At 43.8% G+C, this 20,241-nt stretch overlaps 2 non-coding genes across 2 annotated transcripts; one reads left to right on the top strand and one right to left on the bottom strand.

The window, feature by feature from the left end:
- Window positions 1-1,416: 1,416 nt before the first annotated feature.
- Window positions 1,417-1,488, bottom strand: Trnac-gca (transfer RNA cysteine (anticodon GCA)). The gene has a single exon. It is a non-coding gene; the product is annotated as a tRNA-Cys (tRNA).
- A 5,936-nt stretch (window positions 1,489-7,424) lies between these two features.
- Window positions 7,425-7,496, top strand: Trnaa-cgc (transfer RNA alanine (anticodon CGC)). Its single transcript has one exon. It is a non-coding gene; the product is annotated as a tRNA-Ala (tRNA).
- The last annotated feature ends 12,745 nt before the right edge of the window (window positions 7,497-20,241 follow it).

Raw genomic sequence — 20,241 nt, 5'->3', positions numbered from 1 at the left:
TGCATCACATTTCCCAAGAGCTGTACCACTATAAACACTTTCTTGTGGAATACAGCTATGTACGCCATCGAATACCGGAGAAGGACATATATCAGGTTAAGGAGGTTTACAACACCTTGCTGGAAGGAAAATTGCGCAATCGAATAGAAAACAAGTTTCGACATTATAACTGGAAAAACATATGGGAAAACATATCTGACCCCCATCTACCATCCAATGTGCGATCGACGTGGTACCTCGCAGTCAATAGAAAAATCCCCACCAACTCTAAACTGCACGCGATACGTCTGGCACACACACCAAACTGTCCCAGCTGCAATGTCGTCGACACTGCAGAACATCGCTTCGTCTGTAACGATGTAAAAGACGTGTGGAATTTCTTCAGGCAAAAACTAGCACGTCTGCTCCGCACGTCACCTGACACGATTACACCGACACACGTCCTTCTGCCTGATGACGTGCCATATCCTAACACTAAAAGGTGGTCAGCTAATTGGCTCAAAGGACTGACAGTCCATTACATCTCAACGGCTATGACGAAGAGTGAAGCAGATTATTGGATGTACCTGATGACAGAACATCTAAAGCTCGAACGACAAAAGAAATACAAAGAAAATTACGCAGATTTCTTGAACCGAACATTGTCTTACCGACAGAGCTGAAGAACGATCAAACGATATTTTGTTCACTCTCAGCATTCCTTTTTTTTTTCTTTATGAAATTATCTCTTAAGTTTCTCATTCATTTTACGCCAACAAGGTGGCTATTTCGTTTACCCTTTGCCCTCGTGTAGCAGCACTAATAGGTTGCTGACGCAAACATGAGACGCCAGCAGGCTGAAGTACGCCTGGCTCTCCTATAAAAATGGAAGAATGTAGAGGACCTATTTTCTTTCCACAACCCCAAAAGAAGAGATTTTGTTTACTTGTATACATTTACTTCGTTGGTCAACTATCTCTTATGGAACAAACATAGCACAGAAGCTAGCCGAAGAAGGCACCAAGGGCGAGCGGAAGGACGGGCTGTAGGGGAGGAAGGAGGCGAAAAAAAAATAAAAAAAAATAAATAAACAAAAGTGGTAGAGTGTCTGCTTCGCATGCAGAAAGTCCTGGGTTCAAATCCCAGCTCCTCCAATTTTTGTTTCTCCGTGCAGCAGTACATGAAAACTTTTGCCTATCACCATATTCTATAAAATTCAGTGTACAAGATTCTTCCCCCAAGCAAGTGGATTTCGTACAGTTCGACCTCATGGCGGGAGGACGATGACCTGCAAGAGCCTGGGCTGCGATCCCCCCCCCCCTCCCATTGAAATGTTGCTCCAAAGCCTTCGGTATGGCGTGCGGAGTGCATCTGAAACATGTATTTGCAACTCACCGCGACAACCGTCATTTGTTTTTTCGAGATACTGAAAAAAGAAGGTAGCACCCGGGACTGAACCGGGGACCTCTCGATCTGCAGTCGAATGCTCTACGACTGAGCTATACCCCCTATCACGATCTTTCTATTCCCATAACTTAAGGAAAAATATTATATTGTGCCTGGCTAAAGACGTCTAATCGAGCAAAATATTGCGTAATCATTATCTCTCAGTTATATATTAGCGTTAAACGATATAAATATCAAAAATACTAGACACTTCGCGCCTGGAGAAAGTGCGAGTCGGCGCCTTCACTTTAATGTCAGAAAGCGAAACTTGCACTAGTAGCTTTTTTCAAGCAAGTTCTGTTTGTCCGTTCTGTGTAATCGTTTGCTATCTGATGAAACTGACATACTCGCCTAATTTCATTGTGACCCCGACGTGATTTGAACACGCAGCCTTCTGATCTGGATTTTTTTATTTTTTCTTTGGCTTTTTTTAAAAAAACTTTGCACTCTAAGCAGGAATCATACCCCTAGACCAACTTTCTTTTTAATTATTTTTTTTTATTTTTTTTTTTACAAGTTGGTGACGTAGGTGCGCTTGTGTTTGATGCAAATTTTTTATTTCTCTTAGGAGAACACAGCCAGTATCGTGCTGTTGCACATTACAAAGGATCTCAATGATACGCAGGGTGCTCCAGTGAAGCGACAAAATGTGTGTCGGGAGTGGGATTCGAACCCACGCCCTCATTCGAGGCCCAGAAGGCTCTAGCTGCTACTGTAGCCAGGGTTTTTCCTTGAGTGTGGCGCCTTAGACCGCTTTTTTTCGTTTTTATTCTTATTTTAATTCAGTAATTCGTGCCTGTCGCTGCCGAAGTGGTCTTATTGTTCAATCTGAAGTTCGGTCGTTGACGTTGAATGGTACCAGTGAGTGAGGAGGTTTTATCCGACACCTTGCTTTTCAAACATAATGTCGATCATGTTTCCAAAATTCTTTTTGACTGCGGTGAACCGTTTCATTTGCCAGTGTGCTGTTCGCATGTAAGTTTCAAAACTTACGAGATCGTCGTCGCCGTTGTGGCAAATAACATAGTGTCCCAGTAGCCACATCACAGTGTCGTTCTTGGTCGCAGGATAATATGTGGTGTCTGGCCAGAGGAGGAGATCTGTGGAGTGACTGGCTGCACTGCTGCGAGTTATGAGACCCAATCGTTGTTGCACCCACTTCCAGTTAAGTAGATGGCCGCCGCATGTAAATCTGTGGCGTAAGGTGTCGACCAGCACACAACGCGCACATCGATCACTGTCGTGTAAGCCTATGCGGTGCAACCGTTCAATTGTGGGGATAACACTATTGACAACCTGATACCAAGTGGATGCCACAACGGAAGTATGGATGGATAAACTGATGTTGTGCCAGACTATATTCCATTGGACACTTGGGTACTTGATTTCCATGGGGTGGTGTATCGTGGTTTGATGCCATCTGTCGAGCAGAACCTTCGTCGATAAATCCGTCTTGTGAACAACGGTGCCTCCGATGTAACTTACTTCGAGATAATAATACCGACCATTTTTAGTTTAAAATTGATGTGTCCTACAGCAGTGGGTGCACGGAGATCTATAGGACGTAAAATTTGGAAGAGCAAATGAGTGACACTGAGTGGATCCTTCCTCAACATCGTGGTAATGCGTTTGATGTACAAGGCCGTACACGTTCTGTCGATGTCTGGTAAATTGAGTCCTCCAGCTTTTCTCGGCAAGGTCAATGTGGTATATTTCGGTTTAAAAATGTTCCCTTTCCAGAGAAAATAGTTGGAGATTTTCATAAGTCGCTTCGCCTGTAACTTTGGAATTGGAAAAATTTGGGCCATGTAGTAGGCTTTACTGAAAATGTAAGTGTCGAGGAGACGCATACGTTGAAGCAGGTTGATAGACCGCCAGTTGTTTTCGCGAATAGCGCCGTGCATGGAATCGGCGATCCGCCGCCAATTTTTGACACACATTTTCAGTGGGCATCGATCGACAATCACACCTAAGGTTTTGTGGGTTTCCGCAGTTTGTGCCCACGCGACAGTTACGTTTTCCAGTCCACGGATGTTGGCGAATCTGCATTTATCGGTGTTAATTTGTGCTCCAGAGACACGGCAGTAGTCATCAATTTCGGATTTAAGGATGGGTATTTCTTCTTCGGCCCGTATTAAAACCCCGACATCATCGGCGTAAGCGCGAACCACAAAAGAAGTACCGGCCGTGGTCAGGCCGGTCAGTTTATCGTCGATGGAGCGTAGTAATGGTTCGAGCGCCATCACGAACAAGAGCATGGAGAGGCCTGCGGCACCCCTCTTTGAATCTCGATAGGCTGCGTGAGCTGTCCATTGACGCTAACCTTCGTTGTGATACCAGTTATCAAGTGTCGTATGACGGCAATAACGCTGTCATTTAATCCACAATGCTGCAGGAACCGTATGAGATAATCATGACTCACACGATCGAACGCTTTACAAAAGTCAATAAATAAGAGTGCACAGTTAACGTTAGTCACCGATGCTATTGAAATAATGTCTCTCTATTCCGAGATGGGTGTCATAATGGACCGACCAGGGAAACAGGATTGATGATTTTTGACCACTTTCTGCACCACCGCCGTCAGTCTGCTATTTAGTGCTCTGGCAAAAGTTTTATAATCGAAGTTCAGTAAAGTCATCGGACGATAATGATCAAGATTTTTCCGGTGTTTACGTTTGGGAACCAAGACAATTGTGCCTTCCTTGAGGTCGGCCGGCAAGTGAGTCCCGCGCATCACCTCGTTGAGGACTGCTGTAAAGGCTTGTCCAATGAGAGGCCAGAAGCGCACATAGAATTCTTTCGGCAGCCCATCAGGGCCGGGGGATTTTTGTGACGGGGAACCAGTGATCAGGTCCAGGACGTCATCCGCATCAAAATCTTGCAATATCGCGCAGTTATCGGCGTGCGTGACTTCTGAAGGTGGAGTACAGAAGGTCTCAGTGTCAGCATTCCCACGGGTAGCACATTGCGAGTACAGTTGAGTAAAATATTCGTGAACGGCGCGATGGATATCCCTCTGATGAGTGAGGAGGACCCCATCATCGGTCTCAAGTTCCTCAATAAACGTTCTCTGGCGGTTCGCACGGTGCTTTATAAGGTGGTACAGGGACGTGACTTCGTCTTCTTTGAGCGATTTGGTTTTAGCTTTGGTCTGCAGCCCCGCAAGTTGTGTACGCTTGATGGCTAGTAGTTTGGCCTTGATTTTCTTGATCCCTTCCAAGTTCGTATTCGTTACGGATACTGGTGTATACAACTCCCGCAATACCGTCTGGTAAAAATCGATGGTTCGTTTGGTATCCTGCGCACGTTGCCAGCCATAATTTTTCAGAGTTTGTCTCATCCTCCGTTTGACTACCTCATTCCACCAGGCGATATTGGTAGCGTACTTACAACGTCGCTTGAGACAGTCCGTCCACGTCGCATGAATAACATCCTGTATGTAATTATCCGTCAGGAGAGAATCATTGAGGCTCCATTGATTCCGGAATCGGTTAGACCGTTGTTTGTCAAACTGATCGTTACTGAAAGAGCACAATGGTCTGAAAAGCTAGCTGGAATGACATCCGTGTCGAGAACACGATGGCAGATATTGTCCGTTACGTACATCCGATGAAGGCGGCTGCATGCCGTCGAAGTAAAGTACGTAAATTTAACCTTAGTGGGGTGCTTTAGTTCCCATGCATCCTTCATTCGCAGATGACGCACCAGATGATGCAATTCCCGACAGTAATTGAAGTTCGGAGACTGATCTTTTCGATTGAGGACACAATTGAAGTAGCCACTAAGTATTAAATGTGATGGGTTCCGTCGCAACAAATAGATGAAGTCTTCTTTAAAAAATTTGGCTCTATCGGATTTGTGAGTCGAACCAGACGGTGCGTAGAAGTTCACTATGCTGACGTCAAAAATTCGACAAGCAATACCTCTGCCACACTAGAGTATTTCAATACTTCGAACAGGGATTCCCTCGTGTAATAAAATGGCTGTGCCTGTGCCCATGTCTTTCGTTAAATTAGCTATCGTATGAAAACCAGGGACGGCGAGACTTAATATAGACACTTCCTGTAGGAGTACAACATCGGCTTCAGAGTCGTAGATAGTCGCAACATCGCTGTTTTCAAAGCTGACGTGATCTTGTTAATATTAAGAGACAGAAATTTATATGCCTGGGTCGTGCCCATCGGAGGAGGGAGACTGCTGCAATGCATTAGCGGCCCAGTCCATCGCACTGTCAGACTGCGAAGTTACAGTGCGAGGTTCGCGTCCAGATTCCGCGGCTCCTTTATTCGGAGTCTTCCTTCGGGCTGCGGAGACATTTGGTTTGGGTTTAGACTTCCGTCGTCCACCAGTCGGGAGTTCCATGGGAGAAGGTGGGGTGGGCGGATCATGACTGAAATCGGCAGTCGGAGTGCCGACTTCCTCCACTGGAGCTAACTCGTGTGAAATCGCGGCGGCGGAAGTCAAGGTGTTTTTGTTTGTATCCACACGGTCTGTTGGTAAACAGTCTTCCGGCCTCTCAGGTTGGTTGTGTTCAGCGACGGGCAGGTTGGTGTTTACATCGGTCTCCGGACCGACGTCCTTGCCGTGTGTCTGTAGAGCCGACATCGGACGGTCGTCCTCTTGTTGTGCATCCATGTCGTCTTGTGGCGGGCCGGCCGGCGGCGTCACAACAGTCAGCTGTGAACACTGGTCGGCACTGTTGTTGACCGATGCCGCCGTGGAAGCAGCGGCGTCGGAGCTCTCATCTATGCTGTCCACGGCAAGAGTTTCCTGCGAGGGAGGGTTCGCGTCCGTGACAAGGATCTGGTCGTTGGTCGACAACTCTTCATCAGTTCCACTATCGTCACAGGTGCGGCGTCGTTTGTTACCGACCGATAACGTTGTGCTGACAGCAAGTGGAAGCTTCTCGCTCCTTTGCGCTAAAGGCGGGAAGGACTGTTTGCTAAGATCAGGTTCAACGGCCTCTGAAGTACTGGGTTGCAATGGTGTCGCCCCAAAATTCTGATGTTGGGTCATAATATCGGCTAGTGTCAACCTCTGGCGTTTTTGTAAGGTGTTCTTAAGCACGAAAACCCGCCCAGGACAATCACTGCGTATGTGTCCGCTCTCGTTACAAATATAACAAGTTCCGACTTGCCCACTATAAACGACATGTGCTTTATAGCCACAGACTACGATAGTCGAGGGAATATTTACTTTAATGCTCATATCAACAGAACGAACCGCACTGTAGCATTGCAATTTGTGTTGGTTAGACTATTTTTCCATTCTGGTTTCCCAAATATCACCGTATATTGCAAGAACACCTTTCAGCAGGTAATTATCAATTTCTGGTGACAAATTGAATACCCGAACCTGTTTATATTCTACATCGGCATTGGTGATTATCACGGTACTCACCGACTGGTCGCGATGATGGAATTCCGTCTTTCCTCCAGTTTTCTGCGAGATTTTCTCCAGTTGTAACGGAGTGAGAAACTTGACAAAGAAGCAGTAATCCGTCATATCATAGTACGCTGTGTGAACCTGGTCTGAAGTTATCCCAATGGTATCCAAAATCCAATCATGAATTTCCATGGAGCTTGGCTGCACACGACGCGATGCCTTATCAAACTCAAAACATAATGTATTCTTACGGGGAATCGATTTAGCCATAACTGTAACGATAAGCGGCCGAAACCGCTAGTAAGAGAAACAAGACGATGAGAAGAGACAAAAACTCTAAACTAACACGAGAAAACGCAGAATCAAAGTCACAAGAAACGACGTAAACACGGCTTGCGGCGCTAAGACGGCACGAAAGTTAAGGCACGTCCGATCGCTGTCGCGTCTCAAGCGGAACTAGGAGTCAGACGCGCTACCGTTGCGCCACGGAGTCGACGCTGCTTAGGTCTTGTCATGAATAGGTTCCTCGAACACTTACTGTACCGTTCAAACCTAAGAAATAATGACACTAGGATCCACGAGAGACTCGTCCCAGAGGTACTTGCTCTGGCGGGGGTGTAACTCAGTGGTAGAGTGTCTGCTTCGCATGCAGAAAGTCCTGGCTTCAAATCACAGCTCCTCCAATTTTTGTTTCTCCATGCAGCAGTACATGAAAACTTTTACGTATCACCATATTCTAAAAAATTCAGTGTACAAGATTCTTCCCCCAAGCAAGTGGATTTCGTACAGTTCCACCTCATGGCGGGAGGACGATGACCTGCAAGAACCTGGGCTGCGATCCCCCCATTGAAATGTTGCTCCAAAGCCTTCGGTATGGCGTGCGGAGTGCATCTGAAACATGTATTTGCAACTCACCGCGACAACCGTCATTTGTTTTTTCGAGATACTGAAAAATGAAGGGAGCTCCCGGGATTGAACCGGGGACCTCTCGATCTACAGTCGAATGCTCTACGACTTTTTTAATTTTTTTCTTGGTCCCGTTTGTTTCTTGATTGTTTTAAATTTTGTTTTTTTACATTTTTCTGTTGGTTTTGTTTGTTTCGTACATAATAGCATGTGGAAGCCGTATTCACTTTGTTGTGTCGACAGAGGTGCCGACACAGTGTATTTGAGGGGTCGAAATGCACGCTATAAGCGCACGAAGGATGGCGTGAGGTCTGAAACAAGATACGTAATGAATGCTATAAAGAAAAGTACGTAGCTGTGGAAATACTTAACTTTATTCCATCCTTGTGGTATATTGCTCTTGACGAATCAAGTGAGACTCTTAAGATACATGCAATGTTACAAATGGCGCCTTGCTAGGTCGTAGCCATGGACTTAGCTGAAGGCTATTCTAACTGTCTCTCGGCAAATGAGAGAAAGGCTTCGTCAGTGTAGTCGCTAGCAACGTCGTCGTACAGCTGGGGCGAGTGCTAGTCAGTCTCTCGAGACCTGCCGTGTGGTGGCGCTCGGTCTGCGATCACTTAGTGGCGACACGCGGGTCCGACATGTACAGTCGTGGACAAAACGAGCGAGACCCCTCGCCTTTTCGTTATGCTGATCCGCACGGCTTTAAAGTCTGCTACACAGCATAACCGGCAAGGCGACGAAGTGCTACCAACATACTATGCACAGGCGTGAAATTGACAAACTATCTGAACTTTTTTAGGCTGTTTTCAATAACTTTTAATACTATATTAATGCTGATTAGTGTGTTAAATACAACACGTAAATATAAGACAGAATGAAAGAAGAAACGCTAATTGGTATGAACTGTACCAATAAAAATGAATTCAACTTATCGAGATAACATAACTGTTTTAGTAAGACAAAGAACCCCGGATCGTTACGAATTAGCAAAATATTATCCGCTTTCGGCCGCGAAACGGTCTGTGTCAACGTTCAGACCAGTCATACTGGATTACCGTTGCTGACCTACCATGAAAGTGTGCAAATTTAGCAATGCGTGAAGATTCATAACGAAATTCAGTTAAAAATCATTCAGTGCCACACTTAAGTCAATTCCATTATTGACAGAAGCGGAAAAAGTAGGCAGTAACATGTATGAAATTCTACAAGAGTGTCATATTGACATGCACAGAGCGCCAGTACAGAATAAAGGTAGCGATAAAAAGTATTGGGGGCGCGAGAATTTCTTAAAATTGCTTTACTGATATTCTACCTGCCTCCATCGAGATTAGAACCGAAAACAAACCAGACCTTTCTTTCACTACGCTAGCAGACAACTCAGACAGCCCTCTATTATTACCCCAGACATGAATAAGCCGGCAATTTCGCAATGAAAATGGCAAAATGATCTGCAGTTTCTGTTGCATAGAGCTTTCTGGACTCAAAAACATGAATTTTCTTCCTTTATGTCACCGCTTATGTGCAGCCATTCGAGATGTTTATCGAAATAGCAAAATACTGTTATTAGAGAGTAAATTTAGTAGGATATTTCTGCACCACCCCAGGAAACAAACGGCTACACAGCTGCCAAACGTATTCTACACTGTTTCGAATTCTCCACTAGACTCGCCACAGCCGGAAAACGTTCATTAGCCTAAGTGTTTCTTAAGCTAGCTAGCAATGGGAATGTTCGCACTTCTAAAACGCGGTAGCATTAATACTGGGATGTGAATTACCACGTGTATATGCAAATGGATTCTATTTGCATTCCTGTAAACGTTATTTGGATCGAAAGCGTAGCTACGATTAATATGCTGATGTATCGACTACAACAAGCACATTTCGAATAAAGAGTAGGGGGTGTTATTTATGCGGCCCTCATCTTCAGTACCTGTCGTAGCTGTAACCGGTCCCTTGGTGGTGTAAAAAAGTGAGCTTCTATGTCAACGCAATCTAAAGATACGGCCGTTTATGAAAAGAAAATTTACGTGAAAGGTCGAAAAATGGCTCCAAGAACTACGCGACCAAACTGCTTACGTCATCAGCCCCTAGACCCAGAACTACTTAAACCAACCTAACTTATCACACATCCATGCCCGGGGAAGGATTCGAACTGACGGCGCAAGCAGCCGTGCGATTCGCTATATGACGCCGTTGAAAGCACCGCTAACCCGCGCCGGAAAGCTGTTAATATCATCTGATGTTGCTAACAAGTTATTTACTTCTGGTGAATGATTTTCTGCGCAGTTCACTTAAAATAGAATAACTAAAATATATTTGATGTTACGGAAGACGAAGGACGCCTAATTCATTTCCCTCTCTTTACTTATGATGTTACTTTCGCAATCTGAGCATACGTATTATCCATAACCGCACTTTAGCGCCACACAGATACGTGAATGAAACACATTGGCGTACAGTTTTAGACATAAAAACTGGCCGCCAGCCGCCTGCCACAGAGACTAAGTCCGAGTCTATTCACTTAACGTAGCCAATAAAACTGACCGGCCATCTGCACAATCTGGCAACACTGTAAGATGCGGAAGCGTTAGGAAGAAGTGTTGTCTACTTCAGAGATGTTCTCGGATTGTGTGAGCCCGTGGTCTAGTGCTAGCCGGCACGGTAGCTCAGCGTGTTCGGTCAGAGAGCCGGTTGGCCTCTGTAATAAAAAAACTGAGTGGAAGGTCTAAAGTTGTGATTCTGATCGAAGATAATTCGCTTAACATTCTACCCACCAGCAATGACAAGTATTCCAGAAACAACTCCGCAGAACAGCTCGTGGCTGCGCCGCGATCATAACAGCTTATGCTCGAGCGTTTCCTTGCGCTGCAGCGGCTACCGGCAACCGGCCAGACGCCACCCGCCGCCTGAAATCCGGCGCCGCCCATGTGAACGCGCGCGGCGTTGTCAGTGTATGTATCAACTGTCATTTTCGAATTTGAAGTTCTAGTTATCATCTTGCAGTTAAGCACTGGATTTTGCATACTTGAAAATCATGAACCACAGTTAAGCATTGTAACATTGAGTCGCAAGTGGAAAAAGGTGTAACATCTGCAACACAACGTTTACTTTTGGTACAACAGAGGGGTGAATGCAGAGGAGGCAGCTAGAAAGATTTGAACTGTGTTTGCAGCGAGTGCTTTTGGTAAAAATACGCCAGAAAAAGATATTCGTGTTTCAACAAAGATCGTTCTGGCATGAATGACTTTCCACATTAAGGAAGTCTCGACTACTGATATATGTGATAGATTACCATCATGCGACATTTGCATTCAACAGGCAAAGTTCAGAAGTCTGGTGTAGGAGTACTGCATGCTCTAATTCGAAACAACAAAAATCAACGGAGTGACTATTATTGAACGTCATCAAGTCACTCATCGAGCATTCCTTTCGGTCGGAGTGTAAGAAAATCGAGCAACAAAACTACATCACCTGTGCTACTGCTTGATAACTCACTCTGTTGATTTGAGAAACAAAACAATCCAGGAGATTGATAGAAAAGTCGTCTGTCAGGCACTTGTATTGATAGGGAAGTCCTCTCTCAAGCACTTGTCCCTCTCGTCATATATTTGTAAAATTTTACCTTTCCCGCTCTTGATCGATCAACCATCAAGGCAATTCATTTCTAGACAGAAATACTCTTAAAACTACTCTGGTTTAATGACATCGTTAGAACCGGTAGGTTTCTACAGGCGTAGAATTTTTAAACAACTTTAGCATTGTTAGATATCGTGAAAGAAAATTCTGCTGCTGATTAATTTCTCTTTGATAATTACTGTTGCGTTTAGTAAACTAATGGAAAATGCAATTAAAGTATTCACTGTACTAATACAAATTAAATTCAGCTTACTACAGAAACATCACGACGGCAGTCTATCGTAATAAAGCATTAAGTGTCTGTGAGACGATTGAACCTATTTTAACACCAATTAGTAGGATATTACCAACTTTTGTCTTCGAAAATATCTGTATTTATTTCATTTCCTCTACCATTCGTAAGTATTATGAAAATGTGACATTTCATAGATAAAATCATATATTCACAACAACAAAAAGTATGTCGGCAGAAAACAAAAGTGGCATTATGAATTTGGCAGTACCGTAAGGTTTTCGCTCTGACACTAATAGTTACTGAAAGTAGCAAGGCGAATTTTGCTCGAGCGTTGTCTTACGATTCCCTTATTGAGTTTTTATCAGCCTGCTTGTAGCTGTGCTACAAAAGAATTAAAAATCTGGCTTTCAGCGAGTCGCGAAAGGCGAACGAAAGCAGCTTGCACCTGTTAGCTAAGCATGTTACCTGGGAACTGGTTTTTTCCTAAAGTGGGAAGACGTCCTTTTGTGGTTGAATTGTTGGCAAATGTCAGTCAGACGTGTGCCGTTGGTCTAAGCGTTTCGGTGTGTTGAATTTGTGCCAAAGATTTTTCTACAGGTTTTTTCTGTCCCAAATAGAGAGTTGAAGTCTCCCACTAGTATTTTCACGTCATCCTGGTGAATTTTGCTCATAGTATTTTCGAGTGTGTTCCAGAATTTTTCGACATTTTCGGAGTTTTTCTTATTTTCGTTGTTGGTGGGGACACGTGCATTGATGAGCGTATATTTTTTACTGTGGCTCTGAATGAGCATAGTCATAAGTCGCTTGTTGATGGGCCGGCCCCGGTGGCCGAGCGGTTCTAGGCGCTTCAGTTCGGAACCGCGCGACTGCTACGGTCGATGGTTCGAATCCAGCCTCGGGCATGGATGTGTGTGATGTCCTTAGGTTAAGTTAGGTTTAAGTAGTTCTAAGTTCTAGGGGACTGATGACCTCCGGTGTTAAGTCCCATAGTGCTCAGAGTCATTTGAACCTTTTCATTGTTGATGAGTGTGATTTCTTTGACATAGTTGATGATAGATCTGTGTTCGAGAAATGCAATGCCGAATATTGGTACGCCTTTCCCTACCTTTTGTTGTATTTTGCTTTTGAAGACGCAATGGTTTCCCTAATGCAAGGTTTCATTGTCCGTTAGTCGTGGTTCTTGAAGAGCAAGGATGAGAATTTTTTGTCGGTGGATTTCTTTTGTGAGATTATTTAGTTTTCGTGTTTGGATCAATGTATCGATGTTTACTTTTAAATGCATGTTTCTTCCTTGTAGGGAAATTTACCAGAGATCTTCGATATTCTCTGCCGTGCTAACCTGGACTCCCCAGAATCCGAAAATCCAACTGCCGCCTGTCGACAGCCGGGTTGTGTACCACCTGGGGTAAAGTTGACTTTGCTTGCATAGTTCATGTTTGCTTGTGTTTCATTGGTTTGGCTTGGGTGATACCAGGACCGGACAGGACCAGAGGGTGTTGAAGCCTTTGAAAGCCAATATTTTCAGCCAAGCTCATTGAGCTAAGAGACGGTGACCAGAGTAGCGGTGATTTTCACTCAGACGTGTCTGGATTTTGGGTTCAACGGATTTGGTAGCCGTTCAGGATTGTGTTAGTATTTGGTTCACCCCCAGTATTTGATGTCCTCGGTACCACCCATATGGGGGAGGGTTTCCCCTATCCGCCACACGCGATTATTATTATTATTGTCATTATGTCATCAGCAAATCCGATATGGTGTATCTTCCCACCACTGAAATAGATGTGTATTGTTCGATTCAGTATTTCCATCACATAAATGTGGGTTATAATTACGTTACATTGCTGCTAGAAGACATATTTCTCACTTTTTCTTAGACAGTTGCTACCTGTTACTCCATATAGGAATTTATGGCGCAGCATTGTTGCAATACAGACGTTCAAATTATCCGATTTCTGTAATTTCGTTTCGATACCAGATAGTTCTAATCGGATTCAGCTAGGCAGTCTTAATGTGGATATCTGACTACGACTCTCATCATGTGATAGACCGGGCAAATCACATTCTTAATCGGACTGTTGAATATAGATCACTTATCTAAGACAGGGACTGAATTCTTAAACACTGTGGAAAATAATAATCCAATGTGATTATTACAAATACGTTATTTAAATATAAATACATGGACTAACGTGATAATAGTTTATTTACAGGAGCAGAGCCCCATCCATCATAGCAGAGCAGTGCGAGATTGGTTTCAGGCCCAAGAGAGGATAAAGCTGTTGCCGTTTGTTCCACGATCACCAAACATCAACCAGATAGAGAATATGTGGGCAGAGGTAACAAGGCCATTGCCACGTGGATCTACAAAAGCAAGCGACCTTTGGACAAATATAGAAAACATATGTTGGGAAGTAAACCATCACGCTACACTGTCGACGACTTAATGAAATCAATTCCCTAAGCCTTCGAGAAATCTTACGTAATGATCGTGGGTGGGTTGGTTACTAAAAGTATAAAAAAATGTTCAAATGTGTGTAAAGTCTTATGGGACTCAACTGCTAAGGTCATCAGTACCTAAGCTTACACACTACTTAAACTAAATTATCCTAAGGACAAACACACACACTCATGCCCGAGGGAAGACTCGAAGACTCGAACCTCCGCCGGGATCAGCCACGCAGCCCATGACTGCAGCGCCCCAGACCGCTTTTTTTTTTTTTTCAATGTAATTTTGTTCGCTTTTGTTCGTTGTGTCTGCTCGGGGCGGACGTCGTAAGTCATCCGTTTTAAGTTCGTTGATGATCAATTAACTCAGTTTTTTTATTACAGAGGGCACGTAACCCTCTGACCGAACACGCTGAGCTACCGTGCCGGCAACCGCTCGGCTAATCCCGCGCAGCTACTTAAAGTATACTCGTCCACAAAACCCATGTGGACAATTATCTGATAATCGGTCAAGATTTGCTTTGTCGCAGCTCTTTAGCATACAAGTCCATTTACTTTCAGGCTCCTCCTTACAATTCTTGCAATGCAAGGTAATTGAAAAATCCCATCCACTCGACGCCAACTGAGGAACTGACTGGTGCATGTGTTGTTCAACACACAGTAGTTGTCAGCCTCACTGGAATCAATGACTGTGTGTGTGTGTGTGTTTTCGTGATCATGCACAATCTGAAATAATACTGTTAACATTAGAGAGACAACCAACAATAAATAATTCATCAAATATGACTGTAAAGTATTTTAATGCGATGGGAAGTTACTAACTGAATTTTCACCCAACCCACGTCCTGCATATTACGTTAAGTAAGATGTATTAACTCCATAGTATCGTTAGCAGAGACAGTGCGCTCTTGTTGTCGAGGCTCGCGACAAGCGCAGCGATCAGCAGTGCCCAATGCCGCCGCGATTTGTTTATGTTGGCTGAGCGTGGACACTGCAGCAGACGCTTCGCCATAAACAGAAAGAAATCACCTTGGCTCTGACCGCAGTGAGCGGATATCACTGCCTGCGTGTTCTTATAGTAACCAAAGTGAGACTCTACTCACAGGTGCCATGGAGCAATTGCAACAGCTATCATGTCATTAGTCATCAGAATATTAACCAGTGATGAAATGTCCACTCTATTTGAATCCACACTGGCCGGCATACTTGTATACTGACCATTCGTTATTTGACTAAATATGAACTACAATCTAATTCGCATGTATATGGCATGGGTTAGCTCCGGCACGAAGGTATGACTAAGGATTGGATGCCGTTGGAGTCCCGTTATTTTGATGGCAAGACAAATGTTCGCAAATCACCTCTATTGCCTCAAAAAACAATTGCATCTTAAATATCGAAGGACCGACGTCCACACTGTCACAACTTTCTGCAGTCAGTTTAACGATCGCATGTCATGGTCCTTCAACACGGTTCCGATGACATTAAGTTTCCGCTCCCAGTTGTTCGTGTCCATGCGCTTGGGGGTCGCCCTTAACCACAATCCGAGATGGAGACTCACTTCAGTTACATCTAACCAGTGCGCACTTTTGCACTATTGTAGGAACCGAGATGCAGTATTTTGGATTTAAAATTTTGTAAATTTGTGGTGAGAACGTATGGGACCAAGTAAGCTTACACACTACTTAATCTAATTTATGAGACCAAGCCCCCCGACCATTATTCCACTCGCTCGCGGCCACACTGTATTCCCACGTGGGTTTGGACGATGTCGTGCGCCTAGCACTGAAAACTTTAGATGAGCCGCCGAGACCCAAATAATTATTCAGGATGTTTCAGGAGGAATAGTAAATATTGTAGGAGGTGGTAGTATAGACAAGTTGCAGAAGAAATGCCATATAACATGTGTCCAATTTTTATTTCGTACATGCAGCTGGGTTCAATGCATTTTCGTTTCGTATGTTGGTCCTTACAGGACCCAGTTGTCTACATTTCCTTGAAAATGACTTCCAGCGTTATTGAAAGAGGTTTATTTGGCTACAGGAATGCCTATGTTCCTCCAGCATGACGGGGCTCCTGCAAATTCTAGTCGTCAGGTGACACATTATCCAAACCTAACATTTTCTGGAAGATCGATCATTAGCTATGGGCACTTTTCTTGGCCTTCAAGGTCCCTGGACGTTCACTCTTTGGATATTTGCCTGTGGGGATGGTTAAAGGCGAAGTCTACAAAGAAAACGTAAACCCAAGAGCCGATTTGATCGTTCGGATTATGAATAGTGCAGCCCTCATAAAAGAACGCAAAGACGACCTCAGAAGAGCTACACGTGGTGTTGTCAAGAGAAGTCAAATGTGCATTGAAGTTGGTGGGGAAATTTTTGAAAATCAACTTTGAACGTCCTCATTTGCCTTTGATTTGAGTGTGTTAGGGTTACGTACTAACAGCTGTATCTCTGTCCTCAATAAAAAGTGGACGCATTTATATGGAATTCTTTTATGCATTTCGTCTGTACTACCACGTGCTAAAATATCTACTATTCCTCGTGAAACACCCTGTATATGGATATATGTGTGGTGTCTGTTCTTTCGGACATGTCCGAAAGAAAATGTTTCATGGCATTCTGCAACGACCTTCGATCTAGTTGTACGGGCTGATAGAGATTTCAGAGCTGCTTGGCTGTCTGAATAAAAGTAGATGCTACGATTTTTGTAGGGTCTACTCTAATTCTCCTCCGTGCACTTGCTGATAGAAGATGTCATGTAATACTGTGGCCATCTTCCCTAAAGAGATTCTAGGCAGTACAGCAGACCCGGTACATTCATCTGTTTTCGACCTGTCAGTAAACCACTATATTATGTCTCCTGCACGGTTTAGTGGTTCGTTCTTCCACTGCTCCCTGCCTCCAACTGTTACATGGCAAGGTTTATTGAAACAGCTACAAGTTACTGTATAGTTAGTCGGCATTTCCCGAGCCAGCGCCATACTGATTTGGGATTCCGTATATTCTAACTATATCCAGCTATTTCCAATTTTTAGCCTTTATGTCCCTGTCGCTGTCTCCATTTTAAGCCACAGATATAAGGCTGGCATGTCTAGCGTAATATCAATCCCAAGAGAGGATGTCCTCCTAATTCCATCTGTTTGTGAAAGCAGATCAGTCTCTGCACTTTGCCAGACTCCCTAGCAGCCACCTTCTGTTCGACTTTGTTCATATTATAGGCCTATAAATTACCAATGGTCTTTTTACAGAGGTGTATATCCAGTTTGTACTGGGTTTAGACCCCATTTTACCCTACAGCAGCTTCTAGTGCTAATAAGATTGTCTTTCGCAGTGGAACACATTATTTATGTGAGGTGTTCATAATATTTTTCCATCCAGGGCTACCTCTAGATTTATTACAACCCAGCTATATGTATGTTCAATAAAAATTGGACACATGTTATATGTCATTGTTTCTGCAATTTGTCTATACTACCATCTCCTACAATAATTACTATTTCTCCTGAAACATCCTGTATAATTATTTGGCTTTCGACGGGTCATCTAAAGTTTTCAGTGCTAGACGCACGACATCGTCCGAACCCTGACGCACGACATCGTCCGAGTCCTCGCGGGAATACAGTGTGGCCGCGAGCGAGTGGAATAATGGCCGTGGAGGAGAGGGGGGGGGGGGGGGGGGAGAGGGGTACCGCGCATGTGGTATACGGCAAAGATGGGAATTCGCGTCTGATGAGGAGCGTGTGTAGATATGTGCTGCAGAGAGGTTGGTTGCTGTGTCCCGACAGTGCCCACCGTCGGAGCTTCGAGTCCTCCCTCCGGCATTGCCCATATTTTAAGTTAGATTAAGTAGTGTGTAAGCTTACTTCGTCCCATACGTTCTCACCACAAATTTACAAAATTTTAAATCCAAAATACTGCATCTCGGTTCCTACAATAGTGCAATAAGTGCGCACTGGTTAGATGTAACTGAAGTGAGTCTCCATCTCGGATTGTGGTTAAGGGCGAACCCCAAGCGCATGGCCACGAACAACTGGGAGCGGAAACTTAATGTCATCGGAACCGTGTTGAAGGACCATGACATGCGATCGTTAGACTGACTGCAGAAAGTTCAGTTTATAAATACATACATACTTAGCAAAATTTATCATGTCACTGCACATAAAATATTAGCTGTAGCCTCTTGGTATGTGTGGAAACAAAATATCTTCGAAGTACCCTTCCACACGGCGACTTTGCAGAGGCAAAACAGAGGACTTGGAATTAAAGACGTGCCTTTAAACTAATACATGCCACTAAGATAAGCATCACGAAACTTCTGTTCCTCTCGTTAGATCCTGGAGATTGGAACGCTCCTGTTAATGTAGCACGCCAGCCTAGATTACGTCCGAAAGTACTATGGCGATTGGAGCTGTATAGGACTTCCACCAGCACAAACCAACACTAGAACCGTCTATGATTATATTACCAGACATCGTCTACACAAACTAATTCCGGTGAATTAAACTACAAAAAACTGGAGGAACGTCTGGAAAAATATCAACAATAAAATTATACCAACTAGAGTCAGTGCCGTATGGTGCGACGTTGTAAACGAAACCATACCCACAGCGGAACGATTATGAAAAATCAAATTGAGACCATCTTCATACTGCGACAAATGTGGGCTTGTAGAAACTGTAGCGCACACCTTCTTATGTGAAAATAGAATCAGAATTTGGAACTGGACTAGGAAGAAATTAGCACTATCCACAGAACCGCAGAAAGTCATATACCGATAACTGAAGCTTTAAACCTGACTGGAAATGTTACCCATCCGCAAAGAATAACAGTTATTCGTGGCTTCTGGGACAGTTTTTGTTTTAGGTCGTAATAAACAAAACTTAGAACTTAGAAGAGTGCATGATTTATATTGCAGAAGAACATTTTAAGCTGAAGAAGAATAACAAATATAAGGAATGGTTTAAAATTTTTTTATCTATTGCTTTATGTGGGCTACAAAGAGGTGGACAGTTTTATTGATTAGAAGCAGAATACTATTCTTTCACTTTTTTTTATTCCTGGAATATTCTTTTACGTCGGTTCTTAAATCAGAACTGTTCTAATTTGGCAAACCCCCTCCGGCTCCGAAACTTCTTCCATTTGTTGAAAAATATATGGCTTCCTTACAGACTTCATATGCATCCAGTGCATAATAACTTAAATTGTGAATATATTTCTGAATGAATGTTTGTTATTTATTTTTCCGTCACCCTGTTCACTGTTATAAGTTATGTTCCACAACGAACGCACGCCATTGGAGGCGACAATCTGTAATTTATTTTACCTTAATTACTACTTCAATTTTGTTCAACAATTTAAAGGAATATATGGGTGCAAACATGGAGTACATGTGAATAATGCAGCTGCTCAGTGACAGGTATGGGGGAGGCATTGTGGCCAGGCCTCGGATTTTCGACCCCTGCCCTCTTTGCCTCCGCCTACCTGGTGCTGAAAGACTTCTCAAACTTAAAAAAAAAAAAAATAGTGCAGTGGTCAGCACGTCTGTCTAGTAAGCAGCAGGTCTAGGTTCGAAGCTCAGTCGGAAACAAATTTTCATCTGCTGTCGTTGCTGTATTTCAACGCGCTGTGACAGTGTGGACGTCGGTCGTTCGATATTTAAGATGCAATTGTTTTTTGAGGCAATAGAGGTGATTTGCGAACATTAGTCTTGCCATCAAAATAACGGGACTCCGACGGAAACCAATCATACCATCGTGCCGGAGCTATCCCATGCCATATACATGCGAATTAGATTGTAGTTCATATTTAGTCAAATAACGAATGGTCAGTATACAAGTATGCCGGCCAGTGTGGCCGAGCGGTTCTAGGCGCTACAGTCTGGAACCGCGTGAGAGCTACGGTCTCAGGTTCGACTCCAGTCTCGGACATGGATGTGTCTGATGCCCTTAGGTTAGTTAGGTTTAAGTAGTTCTAAGTTCTAGCGGACTGACCACCTCAGACGTTAAGTCCCATAGCGCTCAGAACCATTTAAACCATTTTTGAAGTATTCAAGTATTTACAAACAGAAGAAGCAGGATTGCAGCGAACTGATCACTTAACCAAGGGCAACATAGAGTACCTGTGTCATGAGTCATTCCAGCTGCATAGCTGAGGGTAATATTTTTTAAGCAATTCTTTGCAGAATTAAAGTAATACCCG

Source organism: Schistocerca nitens, chromosome 4 (assembly GCF_023898315.1).
Source record: "Schistocerca nitens isolate TAMUIC-IGC-003100 chromosome 4, iqSchNite1.1, whole genome shotgun sequence".
Lineage (NCBI taxonomy): Eukaryota > Metazoa > Arthropoda > Insecta > Orthoptera > Acrididae > Schistocerca > Schistocerca nitens.
Note: the sequence above shows the minus strand (reverse complement) of the source record. Positions and strands in the feature narration are given on the sequence as shown.